This window comes from Lichenostomus cassidix, chromosome 8 (assembly GCF_008360975.1).
Source record: "Lichenostomus cassidix isolate B80296 chromosome 8, HeHo_3.0, whole genome shotgun sequence".
NCBI lineage: Eukaryota > Metazoa > Chordata > Aves > Passeriformes > Meliphagidae > Lichenostomus > Lichenostomus cassidix.
Genome location: NC_139489.1, coordinates 9300121 through 9307331, shown reverse-complemented (window position 1 = coordinate 9307331; position 7211 = coordinate 9300121).

Sequence of the window (7211 nt, the reverse complement as noted above, 5' to 3'; positions counted from 1 at the left end):
CCGCCGGCCGCCCGCCGCGCCTCTAAAGGGGAGGCGGGGGCGGGGGGCGCCGGGGCCGCGCCGCCGCCGCCGCTCCCATTGGCCGCCGCCGCCGCGGCAGCGCCCATCGCCGCTGCTAAGCAACGGCGCGCCCGCCGCCGGCGGCCACACACCGCGCTCCCCCCCGCGCCGCACCGCACCGGCCCCGCCGCGGGGGGGAGCGCGGCGGCGGCACCGGGGCACCGGCACGGCCCGCGCCCGGGGCTGCCCCACGCCTCCCGCCCCGGCAGCGGCAGCCCTCCGTAGACAGCCCCGGGCATGGACATCCCCCTGTGAGCGCCCCCAAGGGTGGGTAGGCAGCCCCTTCCCCCATAGCTGTCCCCCCGGACAAGTAAAGAATTCCCTACATCCTTCTCCTACTGCTACCCCGTAAAGGGTAGGCAGCCCCCTGGAGATGCCCCAAGGGACGGGCACCCCTCCTAAGGGTGCCCAAGGGCAGGGTATCGTGCCCATAGCCTCTCTCAGAGGATGCCCCCATTCCCCCCTATCACCACCCTCCTTGGTCCAGGATTCCCCCCTCCCCCCAGTGCTGGGTAGACCTCCCCCAGAGCCACCCCAAGGGCCAGGTATCACCTCCAGGGCAAGGCATCTTCCTACAGCTACTTCCCAAGAGATAGGCAGGCCTCCTGAAGGCTCTATATCTCACTATGGCCACCACTCAAGAGCTTGGCAGCCCCCATATAGCCATCCCAAGGGATAGGCAGTGCTCTCCCAGAGTCTGTACATCTCTCTTACATCCCAAGGGACAGGCATCCCTTCTTCAAGAGCCAGGTATCCTCCCCCCAAAGGACTATGTATCCCAAGTATCCCAAGTAATGCCTTTTCCTGAGAAAATTCATCCCCCCCTACAAAAGCCGGATGTCCACTCACCCCCAGTGTCAGCTGTCCTCCTCAAAGGCCAAGTATTCCTCCAGGCCATAGTGGGGGACAAGAAGACACTCCACTCCTTGGCTGTACCTGCAAATGCTGCCCCATCCCCTGCCGTAGGGATCCAAACCCAACACCCCATAGTCGGAGACAGAGTGGCACAGAAATCCCATCCATGAGGCACAGGAAGGGCAAAAGAGGCAGGGGTAAATGCCACAGATAATTTGTGCAGTGGTTAGGATTGTTTCTCTGCTTATTTCACTTCCTTCTGAGGTATTTATTGGGTAGATCTGGTGCTGCTCCCACACGGAAAGGTGCCCCAAGGAGCTGCTGAGAGCACCCAGAGAGGCTGGTAAACCAACATGGAGCAGCACCCAACCCATGTGCAATTCCCCCTGCCATCATTCCCTTGCAGCAATGCCAGTGATGCTCAACTTGGTGTTTCCTTCCTGGCCAAAAATGGGGGAAATCCCAATAAATAAACTGAGTTCCTGGGGTAGCTCCTCCATGCCCCCCAGTCACAGCCCCCACGAGCCTGGCCTGCTGCTGCTGAGCTCTCCCGGGCCTTAGCGGCACATAAAGGGTTTCTCCCTCGTCCAGCGATAGGCCTGTAGCATCTGGCGTGTCCCCAAATACAGAAGGGAAACGGCTATTCAGCACTTCTGCTGCCTGATTGCTATTAACAGCTCCACCATTCCCTTTCCCGGTGGACCCGCACTACCGCTGGGCAGCTGCAGCTTTTTATCAACTTAATATTTAAAAAGTAAGTTGCCATCCTCCTTTCCAGCATGGCCGATTCCCCCACCCCATGCTCTCCATCAGCTCCTTATTCGTCATCATTGCCTTCCACCTGGGGCTCTCCCATCGCTGCCCTGCACCCTGGGAAATGTCATCAATGTCCTTGGAAAAGTCATGGAATGGTCCGTGGAGACCCTCTCAGTGTCTGCCAGGGCCTGGGGATGAGCTGGATTTGCCCCATCCCAGGGTATCGAGGGTTTCCCTGGGACATGGGCATCCAGTGCTGCAGAACCAGATTCCACGACCCCATCGTGGCTCATGCATGCTGGCACCAGGGTGCTGTGCCACAGGAGCACCATGCGGGACAGGATCACCCCTGGCACCCCTGCCTGCTCCACACCACACACCCCTGTTCCACCGCTCATCCGCTGCCACTGTGGTCCCCAGGAACCAACAGTTCCTCAGGACCTGTGTGCTCTGGCAGCACCCTCACAGCGTGGTGACTTGCGCCCCAAGCAAGAAGCCATAGGGCTTGGCAGGAGGGCAGCTGATTTGGGGATCCCAAGCTTTGCAGCAGTAGTGACAATGCCAATGACAGGGCCAGACCCTGCCACGCCAGTGAGGATTGAAAACCCAACTGGAAAACGCCTGTGGGCAGGACGAGGCTCAGCCTGCCCTGCCCTGACGCCACAGAGATGAGCTTTGGGTCTCCCTGCAGGGCACTGATTTCCCCCAGAGCCACCCGGAAGGCGACTGGGAGCCCCGCAGGCCACCGGCCTTGGGGGAGCAGGATGGGGAGCAGGGGCTCGGCTCGCACGCAGGGAGACTTCTCTTGCCGCTTCTTGCTGACCGGCTGTTTTATATCAAGGCGGGAGGGGGGATTTGCTGTTCTAGATGGTATTTTAATGGGCAGGCAGGCAGCTGGAGCCTGGGAGAAGCCTGCTTTACATTGTTTGGGGTTGTAACAAATAAATTCAATTAAAGGCAAATGGCTCCGTGCAGCCCCCACCCTGCGCAGTGTCTCTGTGGCACTGGTGGCTGCGGGAGCCCCGCTCAGGGGCCACCCGGGGCTCTGCCCACCCTCGCCCCTCGCCCCTCGCCCCCGCCTCAGGGAGATGCCGGGGTGAGCTGGCAGGATGCGGTGGGAGCTGGGAAGCACAGGGCACCCACAGAGAGGATGGAGTGTCCGGGGAGTACACCCTGTCCCCACACTGCGTGTCCCACCCCGTTGAGCAAAGGAGATGGGAAAATCCCCGTGGCAGGAGCCCCGCCACAGCGAGCACTCCTCAGGAAGGGCAGCCCAGGACAACAGCCTCGGTGGGCAGCAGCATCCTCCGGGCAAGCAGAGACTGGGCAGAGCTGGGGCGTGGAACCGGGCTTTGCACGGCCACCATGCAGCCCCAGAGCCCCGCGGCCGGGGGGAGAAGCAGAGGCGACTTGGCAGGGACATGCCAGAGCCTCAGCACGCTGTAAACAGCCGCCGCCGCAGCAGCAACTCCTCTGCCGGGAGCCAGAGCCGGGCGTTAGTTAGTTGGAAACCAGATGGTGCTCTTCCAACCACCGGCACAGCCCGCTGGCCACGGCCCGGAGCCAGGCACAGCCTCTCAGGGACCCCAGGGCTGCACAGCACCCAGAACTGGAACCCCATCGGGGTGGCCAGAGAGCTGGGGGTGCAGGGAGAGCCCCATAGATAGACAGGCAGTGTCAGTGTGTCCCCTGCCCCATTGCTTCCTCAGCCAGTACCGTGTGTATCCCAAAGGATGCTGTGTCCCAAGGGATGGAGAAAGGAGGCAGCATTCACCAGAAGGTATTGCAGACAGAGTGTTAACATGCCTTAAAACCCCCATGCATCTCTGTGTGCCACACCGTGCCTCAGTTTCCCTGTGCCTCTCAAACAGCAGGGAACAGCCACCAGCTGGTCCATAGGTCAGAGTCCACCTTGTCCTCCCAAACAGGGGTAAGATAGCAGGGATAGGATGGGATGGGATGGGATAAAGCCCCATCTCCGAGGCGAGGGAAAGCCTGAGCACTCCCTGCTACATCACACCTGAGTAACTCTCCATGGGAAATACGACATGGAATATGGGCAGCAAGCTCCCATACCAGTACCACCAGCAGAACCTAGGGCTCCGAGCTCTTCCCCACTCCCCAGCAGTCTTGGGGGCAGGTGCACTGAGGGAGCACAGTGGACCCATCCCAACTCTGGGATTTTGGGGGGGTCTGCAGCAAAAAGACAAACAGCCGGGGCTGGGGAGGGGCTGGGGGGAAGGACGGCATCCCTGGTAGCCGTGGCGGGGGTCCTGTGGTGTTTACAGAGCTTAAAACCCGCCTAAGCCCCGCAAGGCCACAGCGCACAATAGCGTGTGGACGTGGTGACACCGGCCGTCCCCACACCACCTTGGAAGACAGAGAGCCCTGCCACCCACCGCCAGCACCGGGATTAATTATGATAATGTAGTTCTTTCCCCCTTTGTCACCCTAATGAATGGGCCCCTTTAGGATTTTAAGGCCTTTGTTTGGTGCCTCTTTACTGCGGTATTGTAGGATGGGGACTAGCAGGTGGCAGGTCCCCAAACAGCCCCTTTTGTCTCCTTTGGGGGCTGTTTTGTGGTGGGGTTGGGGAGGGGGATGCGAGGATGCAGGAGCGGGTGTGTGCTGCAAGGGAGCTCCTGGATGGAACCGTAGCACCCACACCATCACTGTGGGGTTGTGGCACCCCACGCTGTGCATTGTGGCATTGGGAACCGCTGGCCCCAGCCATGCCCCGAGCCACCCGTGCCCTGGCCTGCTCGGTGGGCAGATGCCGGGAGCCACCGTCTGAACCCCTGCCTTGATCTTTTACTGCCTGGGCAAATCAATTACCCAGCAGAAAAGTCCCTAAATCCCACCATAAAACCCGTTTAGCAGCCGCCGTGGCGCTCGCCAGGCCCTGGGCAAACCTCGCCCACTGCCGGCACGGAGCTGGAGCGATTTTCTGCGGGGACAGTGGGTAACTTCTGCTGGGGAAGGTAGGGCTGCAGCCACAGCTGCACAGCATCTCCCCACTCCCAGGAGGCAGATGGGGGCTTCCCAGAAGTCCTGGCTGTGCTCAGACCCTTCTGAGACCCCCACAACTCCCTGCCCTTCTGCACCAGTCTGTGCTCCTCCTCATCCCCTAAGCACAGGAGCAGCTGGGCATGTGACAGCACTGGGCATGGCACTGGGGACCAGGGAGAGACAGATGAGGTGGCACAGAGGCACAGGGAGCAGGGACAAGGCAGGGTACGGAGACACTCGGATGGCTATGCTCTGTGCCACCATGGATCCATGGGCTTTGTGTCAGGACCATTGGCTATGCTCAGCACTGAGCACGGTGCCACCACGGTTGTGATGATGGAGCCTTGCTTCCCCCAATGCAGACACGTAGGAGCATCTTTAATACCAGTACCGGCACAGGGACGAGCAGGGCTGAGGAGCCTGGGGATGGTAGATGTCTCCCTGATTGCAGGCTGGGCTGGGTGATTCCTTCGCGATGACCAGGAGCACTGGAGACACGGGATGGTTCTGCCTGGGGGCATCGTCAGGTGCAGGATCGCCAGGGGATCCCTGTGCTGTGCTGTACCTTCCGGCACAGGGGACCCCGACTGCCATGTCCCCCTGGGCAGAGGGGCTCCATGAGGAGGGGGCAGATCTTGGCCAGGCACTGCCGGGGGCTGCAAACTGGTGAGCAGCGGGGTGGTAAAACGGTGACAAGTAATTGGTGTCCCGGCCAGTCCTTTCATGCCGACGCCGTTTTATGGGTGAGGAAATTGCTTGTGAGTCAGGAACACAGGAGACAAATTTAGGAAGTGCTCTCTGAATGTGCCGGGGTCAGGCGCCGAGGCCGAGTGCTTGAAACCTGGGTGGCCTCGCCGCTCGCCCCGCGTTCCCCCCTCCCGGCTCCTCGGCATGGGAAAGCAGACCTTTTATCTTATCACTGCTCTTCCGCCGCCCCGGCCTCCCCCGCACGGCCCCCTCCCGGCACAGCCGCTCGCGCCGCAGACACAATGCGCGGTGGCGGCCAAACGCGCACCCGTGACCCTCCGGGAGCGCCTGGCACAGGGGGCTGCTCCCACCCGCCTGCCAAAGCGCTCGGGATCCTCTGCGTCGCTCCGCACTCCCTTGTCCAACTGCACCTTGCTAGCCAGAGAGCTGGCACAAGGCGCCGTGGGATGAGGGGACATGGCATCCTCCCCCGCCTCGGGAACCAGCCCTGGCAGGAGCTGCCGTGCCCCTGGGATGCAGTGATGGGGAAATGCTGGTGCAAAGGTATCCACATGCCATGGGGTGGCTGGTCCCCATCCCGCTGGCAAAGGTGCTGGAGCAGGCAGACCCTCCCGTGCTGCGGTGCTGCACCTCATACCAGCCTTCCCCAAGTTCTCCACATGCTGGGAAGCTGGTACTCCCTTTTTCTCCCTTTTAACTGGGAGGAGAGGCCTCAGCTCCATTAAGGTGCACCCGAATACAGCTGCCGGCTACCTTGAGCGCGCAGCCCCCATTCCCGGCCGCGGCCGAGCCGCCGCATCGGGCGGTTTGGATGTATTTTTCTTGATCGCTGGCCAAGCACTCTCTCCTGCAAAGCAGCATGTTTCTCATTTTCTGTAGGTTTAACTCCAAATTAATTTGTAAGTGATCTAGGTTTCTTGTTCCCCGAAAGATACCTAATAGCGGGGGGAGAGCTCCTGCCAACCGAAACGTCTCAGCGGGGTAAAGGAAAAGCAGGAAAAAGAATCCCAGGAACTGTGACCCCTGGTGGGTATTTAACAAGGTGTCAGGGCAAGGGATTTTCGGAGCCAACTAAGTGGATGTGACACCGGCCCCGTGGGTCGGGACGGGGTGTGGGGATGCTCCCGCCGCGGCAGAGTTGGCTGCTGCCAGGTCTCATCCTGATCCAGCCCTTGGGGGGAGCAGGAGCAGGAAGGGATGCTCAGTGTTCCACTGCCTGCGCTGGCTGGTGCTGCGAGCCCCGAGGTGCGAGAAAAGCTGGGGGAACAGGAGATGTTTGGGGATGGGGCGAGCCATCCCCAGCACGAGCCGGTGGATGTGCCCTCGCTGGGGGACCAAGGAAACATATTCACGCCGGACAAGGGCTGCGGAAGGGCTGGCGCCTGCAGGGAGGCAGGGGAGGCCCCACAGGGTGGTGGTCCCCCGGGGCCGGTGGGTGGTGGGAGGGGGCCAGCGAGCCCGCCGGGCGCCCCTGCCGCATGGGAAGCGGGCACGGTTTAATTGGGCGGGCGGCCGCTCGGCGGGGCCGGCTGCTGGCAGGCGGACACAAGCTCTTTTGTCTCCGCTCTCGCTCCCGGCACCGGCTGGGGCTGGCAGGGCCCGGAGCGGTGCAGCCACTGAGAGCCGAGCTCGCCACGGGGGCAAGCAGCCAAACCCACCCCGGCTCCTCGGGCTGTCACAGGCCCTCGCTGCACGCGAGGAAGCGTCCAGGTGGCCAGCGAGGCTTCCTGGCTGATGAGGGGCTAGGAAACGTGTGGCAATCCCCGGCAAAGTGCCCTGCAGTCCCCCCCGTGCCCCCTTCTTGCCAGGAGACCAGGAACAGG